This window comes from Ambystoma mexicanum, chromosome 1p (assembly GCF_040938575.1).
Source record: "Ambystoma mexicanum isolate Mex_15411 chromosome 1p, UKY_AmexF1_1, whole genome shotgun sequence".
In the NCBI taxonomy this organism is placed as follows: domain Eukaryota; kingdom Metazoa; phylum Chordata; class Amphibia; order Caudata; family Ambystomatidae; genus Ambystoma; species Ambystoma mexicanum.
In genome coordinates, this window is record NC_090921.1 from 1,027,557,408 (window position 1) to 1,027,583,782 (window position 26,375).

General features: G+C 41.3%; 6 non-coding genes across 6 annotated transcripts; all 6 read right to left on the reverse strand.

Moving 5' to 3' along the window:
* Positions 1–2,850: 2,850 nt before the first annotated feature.
* Positions 2,851–2,936, reverse strand: TRNAY-GUA (transfer RNA tyrosine (anticodon GUA)). Its single transcript is given in 2 exon segments — positions 2,851–2,886; positions 2,900–2,936. It is a non-coding gene; the product is annotated as a tRNA-Tyr (tRNA).
* A 560-nt stretch (positions 2,937–3,496) lies between these two features.
* On the reverse strand, positions 3,497–3,583 carry TRNAY-GUA (transfer RNA tyrosine (anticodon GUA)). The gene is given in 2 exon segments: positions 3,497–3,532; positions 3,547–3,583. It is a non-coding gene; the product is annotated as a tRNA-Tyr (tRNA).
* A 3,979-nt stretch (positions 3,584–7,562) lies between these two features.
* TRNAY-GUA (transfer RNA tyrosine (anticodon GUA)) lies at positions 7,563–7,649 on the reverse strand. The gene is given in 2 exon segments: positions 7,563–7,598; positions 7,613–7,649. It is a non-coding gene; the product is annotated as a tRNA-Tyr (tRNA).
* Positions 7,650–14,152: 6,503 nt separating this feature from the next.
* On the reverse strand, positions 14,153–14,239 carry TRNAY-GUA (transfer RNA tyrosine (anticodon GUA)). Its single transcript is given in 2 exon segments — positions 14,153–14,188; positions 14,203–14,239. It is a non-coding gene; the product is annotated as a tRNA-Tyr (tRNA).
* A 6,470-nt stretch (positions 14,240–20,709) lies between these two features.
* TRNAY-GUA (transfer RNA tyrosine (anticodon GUA)) lies at positions 20,710–20,795 on the reverse strand. The gene is given in 2 exon segments: positions 20,710–20,745; positions 20,759–20,795. It is a non-coding gene; the product is annotated as a tRNA-Tyr (tRNA).
* A 4,990-nt stretch (positions 20,796–25,785) lies between these two features.
* Positions 25,786–25,871, reverse strand: TRNAY-GUA (transfer RNA tyrosine (anticodon GUA)). The gene is given in 2 exon segments: positions 25,786–25,821; positions 25,835–25,871. It is a non-coding gene; the product is annotated as a tRNA-Tyr (tRNA).
* Between the last annotated feature and the right edge of the window lie 504 nt (positions 25,872–26,375).

Genomic DNA, 26,375 nt, shown 5'->3' on the forward strand with positions numbered 1-26,375 from the left:
CGTTGGGCCTTGACAATATTTTAATATCTTGGATGGTGTATAGTGTTCTCTCATTTTCCTTGAGAAATCAAGATTGTCAAGGGGATTATGCTGTTTTGCCAGTTCATAGCAAGAGATGGGGATCAAAGAACCACCTCACAGGAAACCAAAGAAGATTGGTGTTGGACAGAAAAATAATGTGGCCACAGCCTCAAAGCAAAAGGCATCTATTTTCAGTGATGAAATATAATATAATTATAAATTGTCTGTTATGTTATTTTCCAAGTATTTTACTTTCCAAGTATTCAATAAAATTTGCATTTGGCAAAAGTCCTTCGAGCCGGATTTGAACCAGCGACCTAAGTATGCCTGTTTTACCACTACAGTCCTCCCCTCTACCAACTGAGCTATCGAAGGCTTGGCAAACCGTTCTCTAGCAAGCTCAATTCGAGCTTCCACTTCAACCGTCGACATGCAAACATCTCTTGCAATTCGTGCAAAATACTACAAATTTGGCTCGTGAGGTTCCCGAATTGAGTAAAAGCACATCAGTTCCCAATTTAAAAAATGACCGCCTCCGCAGTCTCCCGCATGTTACTGACCACCATACTAAGGAGGAAAAGTTGAAAGGCGGCGCCTCACAGGCCATCTCCTCAGAGTATTCATCAGTGTTCGGCCTTGACAATATTTTAATATCTTGGATGGTGTATGGTGTTCTCCCATTTCCCTTGAGAAATCAAGATTGTCAAGGGGATTCTGCTGTTTTGTCAGTTCATAGCAAGAGATGGGGATCCAAAACACCTCACAGGAAACCAACGAAGATTGGTGTCGGACAGAAAAATAACGTGGCCACAGCCTCAAAGCAAAAGGCATCTATTTTCAGTGATGAAATATAATATAATTATAAATTGTCTGTTATTTTACTTTCCAAGTATTTTACTTTCCAAGTATTCAATAAAATGTGCATTTGGCAAAAGTCCTTTGAGCCGGATTTGAACCAGCGACGAGCTATCGAAGGCTTGGCAAATCATTCTCTAGCAAACTCAATACGAGCTTCCACTTCAACCGTCGACTTGTAAACATCTCTTGCAATTCGTGCAAAATACTACAAATTTGGCTTGTGAGGTTCCCGAATTGAGTAAAAGCACATCAGTTCCCAATTAAAAAAATGACCCCCTCCGCAGTCTCCCGCATGTTACTGACCAAAATACTAAGGGGGAAAAGTTGAAAGGCGCGCCTCACAGGCCATCTCCTCAGAGTATTCAGCCGTGTTGGGCCTTGACAATATTTTAATATCTTGGATGGTGTATAGTGTTCTCCCATTTCCCTTGAGAAATCAAGATTGTCAAGGGGATTCTGCTGTTTTGTCAGTTCATAGCAAGAGATGGGGATCCAAAACACCTCACAGGAAACCAACGAAGATTGGTGTCGGACAGAAACATAAAGTGGCCACAGCCTCAAAGCAAAAGGCATCTATTTTCAGTGATGAAATATAATATAATTATAAATTGTCTGTTATTTTATGTTCCAAGCATTTTACTTTCCAAGTATTCAATAAAATTTGTATTTGGCAAAAGTCCTTCAATCTGGATTTGAACCAGCGACCTAAAGATGCCTGTTTTACCACTACAGTCCTCCGTTCTACCGACTGAGCTATCGAAGGCTTGGCAAATCAGTCTCTAGCAAGCTCAATACGAGCTTCCACTTCAACCGTCGACATTCAAACATCTCTTGCAATTCGTGCAAAATACTACAAATTTGGCTTGTGAGGTTCCCGAATTGAGTAAAAGCACATCAGTTCACAATTAAAAAAATGACCCCCTCCGCAGTCTCCCGCATGTTACTGACCACCATACTAAGGAGGAAAAGTTGAAAGGCGGCGCCTCACAGGCCATCTCCTCAGAGTATTCATCAGTGTTCGGCCTTGACAATATTTTAATATCTTGGATGGTGTATAGTGTTCTCCCATTTCCCTTGAGAAATCAAGATTGTCAAGGGGATTCTGCTGTTTTGTCAGTTCATAGCAAGAGATGGGGATCCAAAATACCTCACAGGAAACCAACGAAGATTGGTGTCGGACAGAAAAATAACGTGGCCACAGCCTCAAAGCAAAAGGCATCTATTTCCAGTGATGAAATATAATATAATTATAAATTGTCTGTTATTTTACTTTCCAAGTATTTTACTTTCCAAGTATTCAATAAAATTTGCATTTGGCAAAAGTCCTTCGAGCTGGATTTGAACCAGCCACCTAAGGATGCCTGTTTTACCCCTACAGTCCTCCGCTCTACCAACTGAGCTATCGAAGGCTTGGCAAATCATTCTCTAGCAAACTCAATACGAGCTTCCACTTCAACCGTCGACTTGTAAACATCTCTTGCAATTCGTGCAAAATACTACAAATTTGGCTTGTGAGGTTCCCGAATTGAGTAAAAGCACATTAGTTCCCAATTAAAAAAATGACCCCCTCCGCAGTCTCCCGCATGTTAATGACCACCATACTAAGGGGGAAAAGTTGAAAGGCGGCACCTCACAGGCCATCTCCTCAGACTATTCAGCCGCGTTGGGCCTTGACAATATTTTAATATCTTGGATGGTGTATAGTGTTCTCTCATTTTCCTTGAGAAATCAAGATTGTCAAGGGGATTATGCTGTTTTGCCAGTTCATAGCAAGAGATGGGGATCAAAGAACCACCTCACAGGAAACCAAAGAAGATTGGTGTTGGACAGAAAAATAATGTGGCCACAGCCTCAAAGCAAAAGGCATCTATTTTCAGTGATGAAATATAATATAATTATAAATTGTCTGTTATGTTATTTTCCAAGTATTTTACTTTCCAAGTATTCAATAAAATTTGCATTTGGCAAAAGTCCTTCGAGCCGGATTTGAACCAGCGACCTAAGGATGCCTGTTTTACCACTACAGTCCTCCGCTCTACCAACTGAGCTATCGAAGGCTTGGCAAATCATTCTCTAGCAAACTCAATACGAGCTTCCACTTCAACCGTCGACTTGTAAACATCTCTTGCAATTCGTGCAAAATACTACAAATTTGGCTTGTGAGGTTCCCGAATTGAGTAAAAGCACATTAGTTCCCAATTAAAAAAATGACCCCCTCCGCAGTCTCCCGCATGTTAATAACCACCATACTAAGGGGGAAAAGTTGAAAGGCGGCGCCTCACAGGCCATCTCCTCAGAGTATTCAGCCGTGTTGGGCCTTGACAATATTTTAATATCTTGGATGGTGTATAGTGTTCTCTCATTTCCCTTGAGAAATCAAGATTGTCAAGGGGATTCTGCTGTTTTGCCAGTTCATAGCAAGAGATGGGGATCCAAAACACCTCATAGGAAACCAATGAAGATTCGTGTTGGACAGAAAAATAAGGTGGTCACAGCCTCAAAGCAAAAGGCATCTATTTTCAGTGATGAAATATAATATAATTATAAATTGTCTGTTATTTTACTTTCCAAGTATTTTACTTTCCAAGTATTCAATAAAATGTGCATTTGGCAAAAGTCCTTCGAGCCGGATTTGAACCAGCGACCTAAGGATTCACTGTTTTACCACTACAGTCCTCCGCTCTACCAACTGAGCTATCAAAGGCTTGGCAAATCAACTCTAGCAAACTCAATACGAGCTTCCACTTCAACCGCAGACTTGTAAACATCTCTTGCAATTTGTGCAAAATACTACAAATTTGGCTTGTGAGGTTCCCGAATTGAGTAAAAGCACATCAGTTCCCAATTAAAAAAATGACCCCCTCCGCAGTCTCCCGCATGTTACTGACCACCATACTAAGGGGGAAAAGTTGAAAGGCGGCACCTCACAGGCCATCTCCTCAGAGTATTCAGCCGCGTTGGGCCTTGACAATATTTTAATATCTTGGATGGTGTATAGTGTTCTCTCATTTCCCTTGAGAAATCAAGATTGTCAAGGGGATTCTGCTGTTTTGCCAGTTCATAGCAAGAGATGGGGATCCAAAACACCTCACAGGAAACCAATGAAGATTAGTGTTGGACAGAAAAATAACATGGTCACAGCCTCAAAGCAAAAGGCATCTATTTTCAGTGATGAAATATAATATAATTATAAATTGTCTGTTATTTTACTTTCCAAGTATTTTACTTTCCAAGTATTCAATAAAATGTGCATTTGGCAAAAGTCCTTCGAGCCGGATTTGAACCAGCGACCTAAGGATGCCTGTTTTACCACTACAGTCCTCCGCTCTACTAACTGAGCTATCGAAGGCTTGGCAAATCAGTCTCTAGCAAGCTCAATACGAGCTTCCACTTCAACCGTCGACATTCAAACATCTCTTGCAATTCGTGCAAAATACTACAAATTTGGCTTGTGAGGTTCCCGAATTGAGTAAAAGCACATCAGTTCACAATTAAAAAAATGACCCCCTCCGCAGTCTCCTGCATGTTAATGACCACCATACTAAGGGGGAAAAGTTGAAAGGCGGCGCCTCACAGGCCATCTCCTCAGAGTATTCAGCCGTGTTGGGCCTTGACAATATTTTAACTACAAATTTGGCTTGTGAGGTTCCCGAATTGAGTAAAAGCACATCAGTTCCCAATTAAAAAAATGACCCCCTCCGCAGTCTCCCGCATGTTACTGACCAAAATACTAAGGGGGAAAAGTTGAAAGGCGCGCCTCACAGGCCATCTCCTCAGAGTATTCAGCCGTGTTGGGCCTTGACAATATTTTAATATCTTGGATGGTGTATAGTGTTCTCCCATTTCCCTTGAGAAATCAAGATTGTCAAGGGGATTCTGCTGTTTTGTCAGTTCATAGCAAGAGATGGGGATCCAAAACACCTCACAGGAAACCAACGAAGATTGGTGTCGGACAGAAACATAAAGTGGCCACAGCCTCAAAGCAAAAGGCATCTATTTTCAGTGATGAAATATAATATAATTATAAATTGTCTGTTATTTTATGTTCCAAGCATTTTACTTTCCAAGTATTCAATAAAATTTGCATTTGGCAAAAGTCCTTCAATCTGGATTTGAACCAGCGACCTAAAGATGCCTGTTTTACCACTACAGTCCTCCGTTCTACCGACTGAGCTATCGAAGGCTTGGCAAATCAGTCTCTAGCAAGCTCAATACGAGCTTCCACTTCAACCGTCGACATTCAAACATCTCTTGCAATTCGTGCAAAATACTACAAATTTGGCTTGTGAGGTTCCCGAATTGAGTAAAAGCACATCAGTTCACAATTAAAAAAATGACCCCCTCCGCAGTCTCCCGCATGTTACTGACCACCATACTAAGGAGGAAAAGTTGAAAGGCGGCGCCTCACAGGCCATCTCCTCAGAGTATTCATCAGTGTTCGGCCTTGACAATATTTTAATATCTTGGATGGTGTATAGTGTTCTCCCATTTCCCTTGAGAAATCAAGATTGTCAAGGGGATTCTGCTGTTTTGTCAGTTCATAGCAAGAGATGGGGATCCAAAATACCTCACAGGAAACCAACGAAGATTGGTGTCGGACAGAAAAATAACGTGGCCACAGCCTCAAAGCAAAAGGCATCTATTTCCAGTGATGAAATATAATATAATTATAAATTGTCTGTTATTTTACTTTCCAAGTATTTTACTTTCCAAGTATTCAATAAAATTTGCATTTGGCAAAAGTCCTTCGAGCTGGATTTGAACCAGCCACCTAAGGATGCCTGTTTTACCCCTACAGTCCTCCGCTCTACCAACTGAGCTATCGAAGGCTTGGCAAATCATTCTCTAGCAAACTCAATACGAGCTTCCACTTCAACCGTCGACTTGTAAACATCTCTTGCAATTCGTGCAAAATACTACAAATTTGGCTTGTGAGGTTCCCGAATTGAGTAAAAGCACATTAGTTCCCAATTAAAAAAATGACCCCCTCCGCAGTCTCCCGCATGTTAATGACCACCATACTAAGGGGGAAAAGTTGAAAGGCGGCACCTCACAGGCCATCTCCTCAGACTATTCAGCCGCGTTGGGCCTTGACAATATTTTAATATCTTGGATGGTGTATAGTGTTCTCTCATTTTCCTTGAGAAATCAAGATTGTCAAGGGGATTATGCTGTTTTGCCAGTTCATAGCAAGAGATGGGGATCAAAGAACCACCTCACAGGAAACCAAAGAAGATTGGTGTTGGACAGAAAAATAATGTGGCCACAGCCTCAAAGCAAAAGGCATCTATTTTCAGTGATGAAATATAATATAATTATAAATTGTCTGTTATGTTATTTTCCAAGTATTTTACTTTCCAAGTATTCAATAAAATTTGCATTTGGCAAAAGTCCTTCGAGCCGGATTTGAACCAGCGACCTAAGTATGCCTGTTTTACCACTACAGTCCTCCCCTCTACCAACTGAGCTATCGAAGGCTTGGCAAACCGTTCTCTAGCAAGCTCAATTCGAGCTTCCACTTCAACCGTCGACATGCAAACATCTCTTGCAATTCGTGCAAAATACTACAAATTTGGCTCGTGAGGTTCCCGAATTGAGTAAAAGCACATCAGTTCCCAATTTAAAAAATGACCGCCTCCGCAGTCTCCCGCATGTTACTGACCACCATACTAAGGAGGAAAAGTTGAAAGGCGGCGCCTCACAGGCCATCTCCTCAGAGTATTCATCAGTGTTCGGCCTTGACAATATTTTAATATCTTGGATGGTGTATGGTGTTCTCCCATTTCCCTTGAGAAATCAAGATTGTCAAGGGGATTCTGCTGTTTTGTCAGTTCATAGCAAGAGATGGGGATCCAAAACACCTCACAGGAAACCAACGAAGATTGGTGTCGGACAGAAAAATAACGTGGCCACAGCCTCAAAGCAAAAGGCATCTATTTTCAGTGATGAAATATAATATAATTATAAATTGTCTGTTATTTTACTTTCCAAGTATTTTAATTTCCAAGTATTCAATAAAATTTGCATTTGGCAAAAGTCCTTCGAGCCGGATTTGAACCAGCCACCTAAGGATGCCTGTTTTACCACTACAGTCCTCCGCTCTACCAACTGAGCTATCGAAGGCTTGGCAAATTATTCTCTAGCAAACTCAATACGAGCTTCCACTTCAACCGTCGACTTGTAAACATCTCTTGCAATTCGTGCAAAATACTACAAATTTGGCTTGTGAGGTTCCCGAATTGAGTAAAAGCACATTAGTTCCCAATTAAAAAAATGACCCCCTCCGCAGTCTCCCGCATGTTAATGACCACCATACTAAGGGGGAAAAGTTGAAAGGCGGCGCCTCACAGGCCATCTCCTCAGAGTATTCAGCCGTGTTGGGCCTTGACAATATTTTAATATCTTGGATGGTGTATAGTGTTCTCTCATTTCCCTTGAGAAATCAAGATTGTCAAGGGGATTCTGCTGTTTTGCCAGTTCATAGCAAGAGATGGGGATCCAAAACACCTCATAGGAAACCAATGAAGATTCGTGTTGGACAGAAAAATAAGGTGGTCACAGCCTCAAAGCAAAAGGCATCTATTTTCAGTGATGAAATATAATATAATTATAAATTGTCTGTTATTTTACTTTCCAAGTATTTTACTTTCCAAGTATTCAATAAAATGTGCATTTGGCAAAAGTCCTTCGAGCCGGATTTGAACCAGCGACCTAAGGATTCACTGTTTTACCACTACAGTCCTCCGCTCTACCAACTGAGCTATCAAAGGCTTGGCAAATCAACTCTAGCAAACTCAATACGAGCTTCCACTTCAACCGCAGACTTGTAAACATCTCTTGCAATTTGTGCAAAATACTACAAATTTGGCTTGTGAGGTTCCCGAATTGAGTAAAAGCACATCAGTTCCCAATTAAAAAAATGACCCCCTCCGCAGTCTCCCGCATGTTACTGACCACCATACTAAGGGGGAAAAGTTGAAAGGCGGCACCTCACAGGCCATCTCCTCAGAGTATTCAGCCGCGTTGGGCCTTGACAATATTTTAATATCTTGGATGGTGTATAGTGTTCTCTCATTTCCCTTGAGAAATCAAGATTGTCAAGGGGATTCTGCTGTTTTGCCAGTTCATAGCAAGAGATGGGGATCCAAAACACCTCACAGGAAACCAATGAAGATTAGTGTTGGACAGAAAAATAACATGGTCACAGCCTCAAAGCAAAAGGCATCTATTTTCAGTGATGAAATATAATATAATTATAAATTGTCTGTTATTTTACTTTCCAAGTATTTTACTTTCCAAGTATTCAATAAAATGTGCATTTGGCAAAAGTCCTTCGAGCCGGATTTGAACCAGCAACCTAAGGATGCCTGTTTTACCACTACAGTCCTCCGCTCTACTAACTGAGCTATCGAAGGCTTGGCAAATCAGTCTCTAGCAAGCTCAATACGAGCTTCCACTTCAACCGTCGACATTCAAACATCTCTTGCAATTCGTGCAAAATACTACAAATTTGGCTTGTGAGGTTCCCGAATTGAGTAAAAGCACATCAGTTCACAATTAAAAAAATGACCCCCCTCCGCAGTCTCCCGCATGTTACTGACCACCATACTAAGGGGGAAAAGTTGAAAGGCGGCACCTCCCAGGCCATCTCCTCAGAGTATTCAGCCGCGTTGGGCCTTGACAATATTTTAATATCTTGGATGGTGTATAGTGTTCTCTCATTTCCCTTGAGAAATCATGATTGTCAAGGGGATTCTGCTGTTTTGCCAGTTCATAGCAAGAGATGGGGATCCAAAACACCTCACAGGAAACCAATGAAGATTCGTGTTGGACAGAAAAATAACATGGTACCAGCCTCAAAGCAAAAGGCATCTATTTTCAGTGATGAAATATAATATAATTATAAATTGTCTGTTATTTTACTTTCCAAGTATTTTACTTTCCAAGTATTCAATAAAATGTGCATTTGGCAAAAGTCCTTCGAGCCGGATTTGAACCAGCGACCTAAGGATGCCTGTTTTACCACTACAGTCCTCCGATCTACCAACTGAGCTATCGAAGGCTTGATAAATCGTTCTCTAGCAAACTCAATACGAGCTTCCACTTCAACCGTCGACTTGTAAACATCTCTTGCAATTCGTGCAAAATACTACAAATTTGGCTTGTGACGTTCCCGAATTGAGTAAAAGCACATCAGTTCCCAATTAAAAAAATGACCCCCTCCGCAGTCTCCCGCATGTTTTTGACTACCATACTAAGGGGGAAAAGTTGAAAGGCGGCGCCTCACAGGCCATCTCCTCAGAGTATTCAGCCGTGTTGGGCCTTGACAATATTTTAATATCTTGGATGGTGTATACTGTACTCTCATTTCCCTTGAGAAATCAAGATTGTCAAGGGGATTCTGCTGTTTTGCCAGTTCATAGCAAGAGATGGGGATCCGAAACACCTCACAGGAAACCAATGAAGATTGGTGTTGGACAGAAACATAACGTGGCCACAGCCTCAAAGCAAAAGGCATCTATTTTCAGTGATGAAATATAATATAATTATAAATTGTCTGTTATTTTATTTTCCAAGTATTTTACTTTCCAAGTATTCAATAAAATTTGCATTTGGCAAAAGTCCTTTGAGCCGGATTTGAACCAGCGACCTAAGGATGCCTGTTTTACCACTACAGTCCTCCGCTCTACCAACTGAGCTTTCGAAGGCTTGGCAAATCATTCTCTAGCAAACTCAATACGAGCTTCCACTTCAACCGTCGACTTGTAAACATCTCTTGCAATTCGTGCAAAATACTACAAATTTGGCTTGTGAGGTTCCCGAATTGAGTAAAAGCACATCAGTTCCGAATTAAAAAAATGACCCCCTCCGCAGTCTCCTGCATGTTAATGACCACCATACTAAGGGGGAAAAGTTGAAAGGCGGCGCCTCACAGGCCATCTCCTCAGAGTATTCAGCCGTGTTGGGCCTTGACAATATTTTAACTACAAATTTGGCTTGTGAGGTTCCCGAATTGAGTAAAAGCACATCAGTTCCGAATTAAAAAAATGACCCCCCTCCGCAGTCTCCCGCATGTTACTGACCACCATACTAAGGGGGAAAAGTTGAAAGGCGGCACCTCCCAGGCCATCTCCTCAGAGTATTCAGCCGCGTTGGGCCTTGACAATATTTTAATATCTTGGATGGTGTATAGTGTTCTCTCATTTCCCTTGAGAAATCATGATTGTCAAGGGGATTCTGCTGTTTTGCCAGTTCATAGCAAGAGATGGGGATCCAAAACACCTCACAGGAAACCAATGAAGATTCGTGTTGGACAGAAAAATAACATGGTCACAGCCTCAAAGCAAAAGGCATCTATTTTCAGTGATGAAATATAATATAATTATAAATTGTCTGTTATTTTACTTTCCAAGTATTTTACTTTCCAAGTATTCAATAAAATGTGCATTTGGCAAAAGACCTTCGAGCCGGATTTGAACCAGCGACCTAAGGATGCCTGTTTTATCACTACAGTCCTCCGCTGTACCAACTGAGCTATCGAAGGCTTGGCAAATCAGTCTCTAGCAAGCTCAATACGAGCTTCCACTTCAACCGTCAACATTCAAACATCTCTTGCAATTCGTGCAAAAAACTACAAATTTGGCTTGTGAGGTTCCCGAATTGAGTAAAAGCACATCAGTTCCCAATTAAAAAAATGACCCCCTCCGCAGTCTCCCGCATGTTACTGACCACCATACTAAGGAGGAAAAGTTGAAAGGCGGCGCCTCACAGGCCATCTCCTCCGAGTATTCATCAGTGTTCGGCCTTGACAATATTTTAATATCTTGGATGGTGTATAGTGTTCTCCCATTTCCCTTGAGAAATCAAGATTGTCAAGGGGATTCTGCTGTTTTGTCAGTTCATAGCAAGAGATGGGGATCCAAAATACCACACAGGAAACCAACGAAGATTGGTGTCGGACAGAAAAATAACGTGGCCACAGCCTCAAAGCAAAAGGCATCTATTTTCAGTGATGAAATATAATATAATTATAAATTGTCTGTTATTTTACTTTCCAAGTATTTTACTTTCCAAGTATTCAATAAAATGTGCATTTGGCAAAAGTCCTTTGAGCCGGATTTGAACCAGCGACGAGCTATCGAAGGCTTGGCAAATCATTCTCTAGCAAACTCAATACGAGCTTCCACTTCAACCGTCGACTTGTAAACATCTCTTGCAATTCGTGCAAAATACTACAAATTTGGCTTGTGAGGTTCCCGAATTGAGTAAAAGCACATCAGTTCCCAATTAAAAAAATGACCCCCTCCGCAGTCTCCCGCATGTTACTGACCAAAATACTAAGGGGGAAAAGTTGAAAGGCGCGCCTCACAGGCCATCTCCTCAGAGTATTCAGCCGTGTTGGGCCTTGACAATATTTTAATATCTTGGATGGTGTATAGTGTTCTCCCATTTCCCTTGAGAAATCAAGATTGTCAAGGGGATTCTGCTGTTTTGTCAGTTCATAGCAAGAGATGGGGATCCAAAACACCTCACAGGAAACCAACGAAGATTGGTGTCGGACAGAAACATAACGTGGCCACAGCCTCAAAGCAAAAGGCATCTATTTTCAGTGATGAAATATAATATAATTATAAATTGTCTGTTATTTTATGTTCCAAGCATTTTACTTTCCAAGTATTCAATAAAATTTGCATTTGGCAAAAGTCCTTCAATCTGGATTTGAACCAGCGACCTAAAGATGCCTGTTTTACCACTACAGTCCTCCGTTCTACCGACTGAGCTATCGAAGGCTTGGCAAATCAGTCTCTAGCAAGCTCAATACGAGCTTCCACTTCAACCGTCGACATTCAAACATCTCTTGCAATTCGTGCAAAATACTACAAATTTGGCTTGTGAGGTTCCCGAATTGAGTAAAAGCACATCAGTTCACAATTAAAAAAATGACCCCCTCCGCAGTCTCCCGCATGTTACTGACCACCATACTAAGGAGGAAAAGTTGAAAGGCGGCGCCTCACAGGCCATCTCCTCAGAGTATTCATCAGTGTTCGGCCTTGACAATATTTTAATATCTTGGATGGTGTATAGTGTTCTCCCATTTCCCTTGAGAAATCAAGATTGTCAAGGGGATTCTGCTGTTTTGTCAGTTCATAGCAAGAGATGGGGATCCAAAATACCTCACAGGAAACCAACGAAGATTGGTGTCGGACAGAAAAATAACGTGGCCACAGCCTCAAAGCAAAAGGCATCTATTTCCAGTGATGAAATATAATATAATTATAAATTGTCTGTTATTTTACTTTCCAAGTATTCAATAAAATTTGCATTTGGCAAAAGTCCTTCAATCCGGATTTGAACCAGCGACCTAAGGATGCCTGTTGTACCACTACAGTCCTCCCCTCTACCAACTGAGCTATCGAAGGCTTGGCAAATCATTCTCTAGCAAACTCAATACGAGCTTCCACTTCACCGTCGACTTGTAAACATCTCTTGCAATTCGTGCAAAATACTACAAATTTGGCTTGTGAGGTTCCCGAATTGAGTAAAAGCACATCAGTTCCCAATTAAAAAAATGACCCCCTCCGCAGTCTCCCGCATGTTACTGACCACCATACTAAGGGGGAAAAGTTGAAAGGCGGCACCTCACAGGCCATCTCCTCAGACTATTCAGCCGCGTTGGGCCTTGACAATATTTTAATATCTTGGATGGTGTATAGTGTTCTCTCATTTTCCTTGAGAAATCAAGATTGTCAAGGGGATTATGCTGTTTTGCCAGTTCATAGCAAGAGATGGGGATCAAAGAACCACCTCACAGGAAACCAAAGAAGATTGGTGTTGGACAGAAAAATAATGTGGCCACAGCCTCAAAGCAAAAGGCATCTATTTTCAGTGATGAAATATAATATAATTATAAATTGTCTGTTATGTTATTTTCCAAGTATTTTACTTTCCAAGTATTCAATAAAATTTGCATTTGGCAAAAGTCCTTCGAGCCGGATTTGAACCAGCGACCTAAGTATGCCTGTTTTACCACTACAGTCCTCCCCTCTACCAACTGAGCTATCGAAGGCTTGGCAAACCATTCTCTAGCAAGCTCAATTCGAGCTTCCACTTCAACCGTCGACATGCAAACATCTCTTGCAATTCGTGCAAAATACTACAAATTTGGCTCGTGAGGTTCCCGAATTGAGTAAAAGCACATCAGTTCCCAATTAAAAAAATGACCGCCTCCGCAGTCTCCCGCATGTTACTGACCACCATACTAAGGAGGAAAAGTTGAAAGGCGGCGCCTCACAGGCCATCTCCTCAGAGCATTCATCAGTGTTCGGCCTTGACAATATTTTAATATCTTGGATGGTGTATGGTGTTCTCCCATTTCCCTTGAGAAATCAAGATTGTCAAGGGGATTCTGCTGTTTTGTCAGTTCATAGCAAGAGATGGGGATCCAAAACACCTCACAGGAAACCAACGAAGATTGGTGTCGGACAGAAAAATAACGTGGCCACAGCCTCAAAGCAAAAGGCATCTATTTTCAGTGATGAAATATAATATAATTATAAATTGTCTGTTATTTTACTTTCCAAGTATTTTACTTTCCAAGTATTCAATAAAATTTGCATTTGGCAAAAGTCCTTCGAGCTGGATTTGAACCAGCCACCTAAGGATGCCTGTTTTACCACTACAGTCCTCCGCTCTACCAACTGAGCTATCGAAGGCTTGCCAAATCATTCTCTAGCAAACTCAATACGAGCTTCCACTTCAACCGTCGACTTGTAAACATCTCTTGCAATTCGTGCAAAATACTACAAATTTGGCTTGTGAGGTTCCCGAATTGAGTAAAAGCACATTAGTTCCCAATTAAAAAAATGACCCCCTCCGCAGTCTCCCGCATGTTAATGACCACCATACTAAGGGGGAAAAGTTGAAAGGCGGCGCCTCACAGGCCATCTCCTCAGAGTATTCAGCCGTGTTGGGCCTTGACAATATTTTAATATCTTGGATGGTGTATAGTGTTCTCTCATTTCCCTTGAGAAATCAAGATTGTCAAGGGGATTCTGCTGTTTTGCCAGTTCATAGCAAGAGATGGGGATCCAAAACACCTCATAGGAAACCAATGAAGATTCGTGTTGGACAGAAAAATAAGGTGGTCACAGCCTCAAAGCAAAAGGCATCTATTTTCAGTGATGAAATATAATATAATTATAAATTGTCTGTTATTTTACTTTCCAAGTATTTTACTTTCCAAGTATTCAATAAAATGTGCATTTGGCAAAAGTCCTTCGAGCCGGATTTGAACCAGCGACCTAAGGATTCACTGTTTTACCACTACAGTCCTCCGCTCTACCAACTGAGCTATCAAAGGCTTGGCAAATCAACTCTAGCAAACTCAATACGAGCTTCCACTTCAACCGCCGACTTGTAAACATCTCTTGCAATTTGTGCAAAATACTACAAATTTGGCTTGTGAGGTTCCCGAATTGAGTAAAAGCACATCAGTTCCCAATTAAAAAAATGACCCCCTCCGCAGTCTCCCGCATGTTACTGACCACCATACTAAGGGTGAAAAGTTGAAAGGCGGCACCTCACAGGCCATCTCCTCAGAGTATTTAGCCGCGTTGGGCCTTGACAATATTTTAATATCTTGGATGGTATATAGTGTTCTCTCATTTCCCTTGAGAAATCAAGATTGTCAAGGGGATTCTGCTGTTTTGCCAGTTCATAGCAAGAGATGGGGATCCAAAACACCTCACAGGAAACCAATGAAGATTAGTGTTGGACAGAAAAATAACATGGTCACAGCCTCAAAGCAAAAGGCATCTATTTTCAGTGATGAAATATAATATATTTATAAATTGTCTGTTATTTTACTTTCCAAGTATTTTACTTTCCAAGTATTCAATAAAATGTGCATTTGGCAAAAGTCCTTCGAGCCGGATTTGAACAAGCGACCTAAGGATGCCTGTTTTACCACTACAGTCCTCCGCTGTACCAACTGAGCTATCGAAGGCTTGGCAAATCATTCTCTAGCAAGCTCAATACGAGCTTCCACTTCAACCGTCGACATTCAAACATCTCTTGCAATTCGTGCAAAATACTACAAATTTGGCTTGTGAGGTTCCCGAATTGAGTAAAAGCACATCAGTTCACAATTAAAAAAATGACCCCCTCCGCAGTCTCCCGCATGTTACTGACCACCATACTAAGGAGGAAAAGTTGAAAGGCGGCGCCTCACAGGCCATCTCCTCAGAGTATTCATCAGTGTTCGGCCTTGACAATATTTTAATATCTTGGATGGTGTATAGTGTTCTCCCATTTCCCTTGAGAAATCAAGATTGTCAAGGGGATTCTGCTGTTTTGTCAGTTCATAGCAAGAGATGGGGATCCAAAACACCTCAGAGGAAACCAACGAAGATTGGTGTCGGACAGAAAAATAACGTGGCCACAGCCTCAAAGCAAAAGGCATCTATTTTCAGTGATGAAATATAATATAATTATAAATTGTCTGTTATTTTACTTTCCAAGTATTTTACTTTCCAAGTATTCAATAAAATGTGCATTTGGCAAAAGTCCTTTGAGCCGGATTTGAAGCAGCGACGAGCTATCGAAGGCTTGGCAAATCATTCTCTAGCAAACTCAATACGAGCTTCCACTTCAACCGTCGACTTGTAAACATCTTTTGCAATTCGTGCAAAATACTACAAATTTGGCTTGTGAGGTTCCCGAATTGAGTAAAAGCACATCAGTTCCCAATTAAAAAAATGACCCCCTCCGCAGTCTCCCGCATGTTACTGACCACCATACTAAGGGGGAAAAGTTGAAAGGCGCGCCTCACAGGCCATCTCCTCAGAGTATTCAGCCGTGTTGGGCCTTGACAATATTTTAATGTCTTGGATGGTGTATAGTGTTCTCCCATTTCCCTTGAGAAATCGAGATTGTCAAGGGGATTCTGCTGTTTTGTCAGTTCATAGCAAGAGATGGGGATCCAAAACACCTCACAGGAAACCAACGAAGATTGGTGTCGGACAGAAAAATAACGTGGCCAGAGCCTCAAAGCAAAAGGCATCTATTTTCAGTGATGAAATATAATATAATTATAAATTGTCTGTTATTTTATTTTCCAAGTATTTTACTTTCCAAGTATTCAATAAAATTTGCATTTGGCAAAAGTCCTTCGAGCCGGATTTGAACCAGCGACCTAAGGATGCCTGTTTTATCACTACAGTCCTCGCTCTACCAACTGAGCTTTCGAAGGCTTGGCAAATCATTCTCTAGCAAACTCAATACGAGCTTCCACTTCAACCGTCGACTTGTAAACATCTCTTGCAATTTGTGCAAAATACTACAAATTTGGCTTGTGAGGTTCCCGAATTGAGTAAAAGCACATCAGTTCCGAATTAAAAAAATGACCCCCTCCGCAGTCTCCTGCATGTTAATGACCACCGTACTAAGGGGGAAAAGTTAAAAGGCGGCACCTCACAGGCCATCTCCTCAGAGTATTCAGCCGCGTTGGGCCTTGACAATATTTTAACTACAAATTTGGCTTGTGAGGTTCCCGAATTGAGTAAAAGCACATCAGTTCCGAATTAAAAAAATGACCCCCCTCCGCAGTCTCCGGCATGTTACTGACCACCATACTAAGGGGGAAAAGTTGAAAGGCGTCACCTCACAGGCCATCTCCTCAGAGTATTCAGCCGCGTTGGGCCTTGACAATATTTTAATATCTTGGATGGTGTATAGTGTTCTCTCATTTCCCTTGAGAAATCATGATTGTCAAGGGGATTCTGCTGTTTTGCCAGTTCATAGCAAGAGATGGGGATCCAAAACACCTCACAGGAAACCAATGAAGATTTGTGTTGGACAGAAAAATAACATGGTCACAGCCTCAAAGCAAAAGGCATCTATTTTCAGTGATGAAATATAATATAATTATAAATTGTCTGTTATTTTACTTTCCAAGTATTTTACTTTCCAAGTATTCAATAAAATGTGCATTTGGCAAAAGTCCTTCGAGCCGGATTTGAACCAGCGACCTAAGGATGCCTGTTTTACCACTACAGTCCTCCGCTGTACCAACTGAGCAATCGAAGGCTTGGCAAAACAGTCTCTAGCAAGCTCAATACGAGCTTCCACTTCAACCGTCGACATTCAAACATCTCTTGCAATTCGTGCAAAATACTACAAATTTGGCTTGTGAGGTTCCCGAATTGAGTAAAAGCACATCAGTTCACAATTAAAAAAATGACCCCCTCCGCAGTCTCCCGCATGTTACTGACCACCATACTAAGGAGGAAAAGTTGAAAGGCGGCGCCTCACAGGCCATCTCCTCCGAGTATTCATCAGTGTTCGGCCTTGACAATATTTTAATATCTTGGATGGTGTATAGTGTTCTCCCATTTCCCTTAAGAAATCAAGATTGTCAAGGGGATTCTGCTGTTTTGTCAGTTCATAGCAAGAGATGGGGATCCAAAATACCACACAGGAAACCAACGAAGATTGGTGTCGGACAGAAAAATAACGTGGCCACAGCCTCAAAGCCAAAGGCATCTATTTTCAGTGATGAAATATAATATAATTATAAATTGTCTGTTATTTTACTTTCCAAGTATTTTACTTTCCAAGTATTCAATAAAATGTGCATTTGGCAAAAGTCTTTCGAGCCGGATTTGAACCAGCGACCTAAGGATGCCTGTTTTACCACTACAGTCCTCCGATCTACCAACTGAGTTATCGAAGGCTTGGCAAATTGTTCTCTAGCAAACTCAATACGAGCTTCCACTTCAACCGTCGACTTGTAAACATCTCTTGCAATTCGTGCAAAATACTACAAATTTGGCTTGTGACGTTCCCGAATTGAGTAAAAGCACATCAGTTCCCAATTAAAAAAATGACCCCCTCCGCAGTCTCCCGCATGTTTTTGACCACCATACTAAGGGGGAAAAGTTGAAAGGCGGCGCCTCACAGGCCATCTCCTCAGAGTATTCAGCCGTGTTGGGCCATGACAATATTTTAATATCTTGGATGGTGTATACTGTACTCTCATTTCCCTTGAGAAATCAAGATTGTCAAGGGGATTCTGCTGTTTTGCCAGTTCATAGCAAGAGATGGGGATCCGAAACACCTCACAGGAAACCAATGAAGATTGGTGTTGGACAGAAACATAACGTGGCCACAGCCTCAAAGCAAAAGGCATCTATTTTCAGTGATGAAATATAATATAATTATAAATTGTCTGTTATTTTATTTTCCAAGTATTTTACTTTCCAAGTATTCAATAAATTTTGCATTTGGCAAAAGTCCTTCGAGCCGGATTTGAACCAGCGACCTAAGGATGCCTGTTTTACCACTACAGTCCTCCGCTCTACCAACTGAGCTTTCGAAGGCTTGGCAAATCATTCTCTAGCAAACTCAATACGAGCTTCCACTTCAACCGTCGACTTGTAAACATCTCTTGCAATTCGTGCAAAATACTACAAATTTGGCTTGTGAGGTTCCCGAATTGAGTAAAAGCACATCAGTTCCGAATTAAAAAAATGACCCCCTCCGCAGTCTCCTGCATGTTAATGACCACCATACTAAGGGGGAAAAGTTGAAAGGCAGCGCCTCACAGGCCATCTCCTCAGAGTATTCAGCCGTGTTGGGCCTTGACAATATTTTAATATCTTGGATGGTGTATAGTGTTCTCCCATTTCCCTTGAGAAATCAAGATTGTCAAGGGGATTCTGCTGTTTTGCCAGTTCATAGCAAGAGATGGGGATCCAAAACACCTCACAGGAAACCAATGAAGATTCGTGTTGGACAGAAAAATAACATGGTCACAGCCTCAAAGCAAAAGGCATCTATTTTCAGTGATGAAATATAATATAATTATAAATTGTCTGTTATTTTACTTTCCAAGTATTTTACTTTCCAAGTATTCAATAAAATGTGCATTTGGCAAAAGTCCTTCGAGCCGGATTTGAACCAGCGACCTAAGGATGCCTGTTTTACCACTACAGTCCTCCGCTGTACCAACTGAGCTATCGAAGGCTGGGCAAATCAGTCTCTAGCAAGCTCAATACGAGCTTCCACTTCAACCGTCGACATTCAAACATCTCTTGCAATTCGTGCAAAATACTACAAATTTGGCTTGTGAGGTTCCCGAATTGAGTAAAAGCACATCAGTTCACAATTAAAAAAAGGACCCCCTCCGCAGTCTCCCGCATGTTACTGACCACCATACTAAGGAGGAAAAGTTGAAAGGCGGCGCCTCACAGGCCATCTCCTCCGAGTATTCATCAGTGTTCGGCCTTGACAATATTTTAATATCTTGGATGGTGTATAGTGTTCTCCCATTTCCCTTGAGAAATCAAGATTGTCAAGGGGATTCTGCTGTTTTGTCAGTTCATAGCAAGAGATGGGGATCCAAAATACCACACAGGAAACCAACGAAGATTGGTGTCGGACAGAAAAATAACGTGGCCACAGCCTCAAAGCAAAAGGCATCTATTTTCAGTGATGAAATATAATATAATTATAAATTGTCTGTTATTTTACTTTCCAAGTATTTTACTTTCCAAGTATTCAATAAAATGTGCATTTGGCAAAAGTCCTTTGAGACGGATTTGAACCAGCGACGAGCTATCGAAGGCTTGGCAAATCATTCTCTAGCAAACTCAATACGAGCTTCCACTTCAACCGTCGACTTGTAAACATCTCTTGCAATTCGTGCAAAATACTACAAATTTGGCTTGTGAGGTTCCCGAATTGAGTAAAAGCACATCAGTTCCCAATTAAAAAAATGACCCCCTCCGCAGTCTCCCGCATGTTACTGACCAAAATACTAAGGGGGAAAAGTTGAAAGGCGCGCCTCACAGGCCATCTCCTCAGAGTATTCAGCCGTGTTGGGCCTTGACAATATTTTAATATCTTGGATGGTGTATAGTGTTCTCCCATTTCCCTTGAGAAATCAAGATTGTCAAGGGGATTCTGCTGTTTTGTCAGTTCATAGCAAGAGATGGGGATCCAAAACACCTCACAGGAAACCAACGAAGATTGGTGTCGGACAGAAACATAACGTGGCCACAGCCTCAAAGCAAAAGGCATCTATTTTCAGTGATGAAATATAATATAATTATAAATTGTCTGTTATTTTATTTTCCAAGCATTTTACTTTCCAAGTATTCAATAAAATTTGCATTTGGCAAAAGTCCTTCGGGCCGGATTTGAACCAGCGACCTAAGGATGCCTGTTTTACCACTACAGTCCTCCGCTCTACCAACTGAGCTATCGAAGGCTTGGCAAATCATTTTCTAGCAAACTCAATACGAGCTTCCACTTCAACCGTCGACTTGTAAACATCTCTTGCAATTCGTGCAAAATACTACAAATTTGGCTTGTGAGGTTCCCGAATTGAGTAAAAGCACATTAGTTCCCAATTAAAAAAATGACCCCCTCCGCAGTCTCCCGCATGTTAATGACCACCATACTAAGGGGGAAAAGTTGAAAGGCGGCGCCTCACAGGCCATCTCCTCAGAGTATTCAGCCGTGTTGGGCCTTGACAATATTTTAATATCTTGGATGGTGTATAGTGTTCTCTCATTTCCCTTGAGAAATCAAGATTGTCAAGGGGATTCTGCTGTTTTGCCAGTTCATAGCAAGAGATGGGGATCCAAAACACCTCACAGGAAACCAATGAAGATTCGTGTTGGACAGAAAAATAAGGTGGTCACAGCCTCAAAGCAAAAGGCATCTATTTTCAGTGATGAAATATAATATAATTATCAATTGTCTGTTATTTTACTTTCCAAGTATTTTACTTTACAAGTATTCAATAAAATGTGCATTTGGCGAAAGTCCTTCGAGCTGGATTTGAACCAGCGACCTAAGGATGCCTGTTTTACCACTACAGTCCTCCGCTCTACCAACTGAGCTATCGAAGGCTTAGCAAATCAGTCTCTAGCAAGCTCAATACGAGCTTCCACTTCAACCGTCGACATTCAAACATCTCTTGCAATTCGTGCAAAATACTACAAATTTGGCTTGTGAGGTTCCCGTATTGAGTAAAAGCACATTAGTTCCCAATTAAAAAAATGACCCCCTCCGCAGTCTCCTGCATGTTACTGACCACCATACTAAGGGGGAAAAGTTGAAAGGCGGCACCTCACAGGCCATCTCCTCAGAGTATTCAGCCGTGTTGGGCCTTGACAATATTTTAATATCTTGGATGGTGTATAGTGTTCTCTCATTTCCCTTGAGAAATCAAGATTGTCAAGGGGATTCTGCTGTTTTGCCAGTTCATAGCAAGAGATGGGGATCCAAAACACCTCACAGGAAACCAATGAAGATTAGTGTTGGACAGAAAAATAACATGGTCACAGCCTCAAAGCAAAAGGCATCTATTTTCAGTGATGAAATATAATATATTTATAAATTGTCTGTTATTTTACTTTCCAAGTATTTTACTTTACAAGTATTCAATAAAATGTGCATTTGGCAAAAGTCCTTTGAGCTGGATTTGAACCAGCGACCTAAGGATGCCTGTTTTACCACTACAGTCCTCCGCTCTACCAACTGAGCTATCGAAGGCTTAGCAAATCAGTGTCTAGCAAGCTCAATACGAGCTTCCACTTCAACCGTCGACTTGTAAACATCTCTTGCAATTCGTGCAAAATACTACAAATTTGGCTTGTGAGGTTCCCGAATTGAGTAAAAGCACATCAGTTCCCAATTAAAAAAATGACCCCCTCCGCAGTCTCCTGCATGTTACTGACCACCATACTAAGGGGGAAAAGTTGAAAGGCGGCACCTCACAGGCCATCTCCTCAGAGTATTCAGCCGTGTTGGGCCTTGACAATATTTTAATATCTTGGATGGTGTATAGTGTTCTCTCATTTCCCTTGAGAAATCAAGATTGTCAAGGGGATTCTGCTGTTTTGCCAGTTCATAGCAAGAGATGGGGATCCAAAACACCTCACAGGAAACCAATGAAGATTAGTGTTGGACAGAAAAATAACATGGTCACAGCCTCAAAGCAAAAGGCATCTATTTTCAGTGATGAAATATAATATATTTATAAATTGTCTGTTATTTTACTTTCCTTGTATTTTACTTTACAAGTATTCAATAAAATGTGCATTTGGCAAAAGTCCTTTGAGCTGGATTTGAACCAGCGACCTAAGGATGCCTGTTTTACCACTACAGTCCTCCGCTCTACCAACTGAGCTATCGAAGGCTTAGCAAATCAGTCTCTAGCAAGCTCAATACGAGCTTCCACTTCAACCGTCGACTTGTAAACATCTCTTGCAATTCGTGCAAAATACTACAAATTTGGCTTGTGAGGTTCCCGAATTGAGTAAAAGCACATCAGTTCCCAATTAAAAAAATGACCCCCTCCGCAGTCTCCTGCATGTTACTGACCACCATACTAAGGGGGAAAAGTTGAAAGGCGGCGCCTCACAGGCCATCTCCTCCGAGTATTCATCAGTGTTCGGCCTTGACAATATTTTAATATCTTGGATGGTGTATAGTGTTCTCCCATTTCCCTTGAGAAATCAAGATTGTCAAGGGGATTCTGCTGTTTTGTCAGTTCATAGCAAGAGATGGGGATCCAAAATACCACACAGGAAACCAACGAAGATTGGTGTCGGACAGAAAAATAACGTGGCCACAGCCTCAAAGCAAAAGGCATCTATTTTCAGTGATGAAATATAATATAATTATAAATTGTCTGTTATTTTACTTTCCAAGTATTTTACTTTCCAAGTATTCAATAAAATGTGCATTTGGCAAAAGTCCTTTGAGACGGATTTGAACCAGCGACGAGCTATCGAAGGCTTGGCAAATCATTCTCTAGCAAACTCAATACGAGCTTCCACTTCAACCGTCGACTTGTAAACATCTCTTGCAATTCGTGCAAAATACTACAAATTTGGCTTGTGAGGTTCCCGAATTGAGTAAAAGCACATCAGTTCCCAATTAAAAAAATGACCCCCTCCGCAGTCTCCCGCATGTTACTGACCAAAATACTAAGGGGGAAAAGTTGAAAGGCGCGCCTCACAGGCCATCTCCTCAGAGTATTCAGCCGTGTTGGGCCTTGACAATATTTTAATATCTTGGATGGTGTATAGTGTTCTCTCATTTCCCTTGAGAAATCAAGATTGTCAAGGGGATTCTGCTGTTTTGCCAGTTCATAGCAAGAGATGGGGATCCAAAACACCTCACAGGAAACCAATGAAGATTAGTGTTGGACAGAAAAATAACATGGTCACAGCCTCAAAGCAAAAGGCATCTATTTTCAGTGATGAAATATAATATATTTATAAATTGTCTGTTATTTTACTTTCCAAGTATTTTACTTTCCAAGTATTCAATAAAATGTGCATTTGGCAAAAGTCCTTCGAGCCGGATTTGAACCAGCGACCTAAGGATGCCTGTTTTACCACTACAGTCCTCCGATCTACCAACTGAGTTATCGAAGGCTTGGCAAATTGTTCTCTAGCAAACTCAATACGAGCTTCCACTTCAACCGTCGACTTGTAAACATCTCTTGCAATTCGTGCAAAATACTACAAATTTGGCTTGTGACGTTCCCGAATTGAGTAAAAGCACATCAGTTCCCAATTAAAAAAATGACCCCCTCCGCAGTCTCCCGCATGTTTTTGACCACCATACTAAGGGGGAAAAGTTGAAAGGCGGCGCCTCACAGGCCATCTCCTCAGAGTATTCAGCCGTGTTGGGCCTTGACAATATTTTAATATCTTGGATGGTGTATACTGTACTCTCATTTCCCTTGAGAAATCAAGATTGTCAAGGGGATTCTGCTGTTTTGCCAGTTCATAGCAAGAGATGGGGATCCGAAACACCTCACAGGAAACCAATGAAGATTGGTGTTGGACAGAAACATAACGTGGCCACAGCCTCAAAGCAAAAGGCATCTATTTTCAGTGATGAAATATAATATAATTATAAATTGTCTGTTATTTTATTTTCCAAGTATTTTACTTTCCAAGTATTCAATAAAATTTGCATTTGGCAAAAGTCCTTCGAGCCGGATTTGAACCAGCGACCTAAGGATGCCTGTTTTACCACTACAGTCCTCCGCTCTACCAACTGAGCTTTCGAAGGCTTGGCAAATCATTCTCTAGCAAACTCAATACGAGCTTCCACTTCAACCGTCGACTTGTAAACATCTCTTGCAATTCGTGCAAAATACTACAAATTTGGCTTGTGAGGTTCCCGAATTGAGTAAAAGCACATCAGTTCCGAATTAAAAAAATGACCCCCTCCGCAGTCTCCTGCATGTTAATGACCACCATACTAAGGGGGAAAAGTTGAAAGGCGGCGCCTCACAGGCCATCTCCTCAGAGTATTCAGCCGTGTTGGGCCTTGACAATATTTTAATATCTTGGATGGTGTATAGTGTTCTCCCATTTCCCTTGAGAAATCAAGATTGTCAAGGGGATTCTGCTGTTTTGCCAGTTCATAGCAAGAGATGGGGATCCAAAACACCTCACAGGAAACCAATGAAGATTCGTGTTGGACAGAAAAATAACATGGTCACAGCCTCAAAGCAAAAGGCATCTATTTTCAGTGATGAAATATAATATAATTATAAATTGTCTGTTATTTTACTTTCCAAGTATTTTACTTTCCAAGTATTCAATAAAATGTGCATTTGGCAAAAGTCCTTCGAGCCGGATTTGAACCAGCGACCTAAGGATGCCTGTTTTACCACTACAGTCCTCCGCTGTACCAACTGAGCTATCGAAGGCTGGGCAAATCAGTCTCTAGCAAGCTCAATACGAGCTTCCACTTCAACCGTCGACATTCAAACATCTCTTGCAATTCGTGCAAAATACTACAAATTTGGCTTGTGAGGTTCCCGAATTGAGTAAAAGCACATCAGTTCACAATTAAAAAAAGGACCCCCTCCGCAGTCTCCCGCATGTTACTTACCACCATACTAAGGAGGAAAAGTTGAAAGGCGGCGCCTCACAGGCCATCTCCTCCGAGTATTCATCAGTGTTCGGCCTTGACAATATTTTAATATCTTGGATGGTGTATAGTGTTCTCCCATTTCCCTTGAGAAATCAAGATTGTCAAGGGGATTCTGCTGTTTTGTCAGTTCATAGCAAGAGATGGGGATCCAAAATACCACACAGGAAACCAACGAAGATTGGTGTCGGACAGAAAAATAACGTGGCCACAGCCTCAAAGCAAAAGGCATCTATTTTCAGTGATGAAATATAATATAATTATAAATTGTCTGTTATTTTACTTTCCAAGTATTTTACTTTCCAAGTATTCAATAAAATGTGCATTTGGCAAAAGTCCTTTGAGACGGATTTGAACCAGCGACGAGCTATCGAAGGCTTGGCAAATCATTCTCTAGCAAACTCAATACGAGCTTCCACTTCAACCGTCGACTTGTAAACATCTCTTGCAATTCGTGCAAAATACTACAAATTTGGCTTGTGAGGTTCCCGAATTGAGTAAAAGCACATCAGTTCCCAATTAAAAAAATGACCCCCTCCGCAGTCTCCCGCATGTTACTGACCAAAATACTAAGGGGGAAAAGTTGAAAGGCGCGCCTCACAGGCCATCTCCTCAGAGTATTCAGCCGTGTTGGGCCTTGACAATATTTTAATATCTTGGATGGTGTATAGTGTTCTCCCATTTCCCTTGAGAAATCAAGATTGTCAAGGGGATTCTGCTGTTTTGTCAGTTCATAGCAAGAGATGGGGATCCAAAACACCTCACAGGAAACCAACGAAGATTGGTGTCAGACAGAAACATAACGTGGCCACAGCCTCAAAGCAAAAGGCATCTATTTTCAGTGATGAAATATAATATAATTATAAATTGTCTGTTATTTTATTTTCCAAGCATTTTACTTTATAAGTATTCAATAAAATTTGCATTTGGCAAAAGTCCTTCGAGCCGGATTTGAACCAGCGACCTAAGGATGCCTGTTTTACCACTACAGTCCTCCGCTCTACCAACTGAGCTATCGAAGGCTTGGCAAATCATTTTCTAGCAAACTCAATACGAGCTTACACTTCAACCGTCGACTTGTAAACATCTCTTGCAATTCGTGCAAAATACTACAAATTTGGCTTGTGAGGTTCCCGAATTGAGTAAAAGCACATTAGTTCCCAATTAAAAAAATGACCCCCTCCGCAGTCTCCCGCATGTTAATGACCACCATACTAAGGGGGAAAAGTTGAAAGGCGGCGCCTCACAGGCCATCTCCTCAGAGTATTCAGCCGTGTTGGGCCTTGACAATATTTTAATATCTTGGATGGTGTATAGTGTTCTCTCATTTCCCTTGAGAAATTAAGATTGTCAAGGGGATTCTGCTGTTTTGCCAGTTCATAGCAAGAGATGGGGATCCAAAACACCTCACAGGAAACCAATGAAGATTCGTGTTGGACAGAAAAATAAGGTGGTCACAGCCTCAAAGCAAAAGGCATCTATTTTCAGTGATGAAATATAATATAATTATAAATTGTCTGTTATTT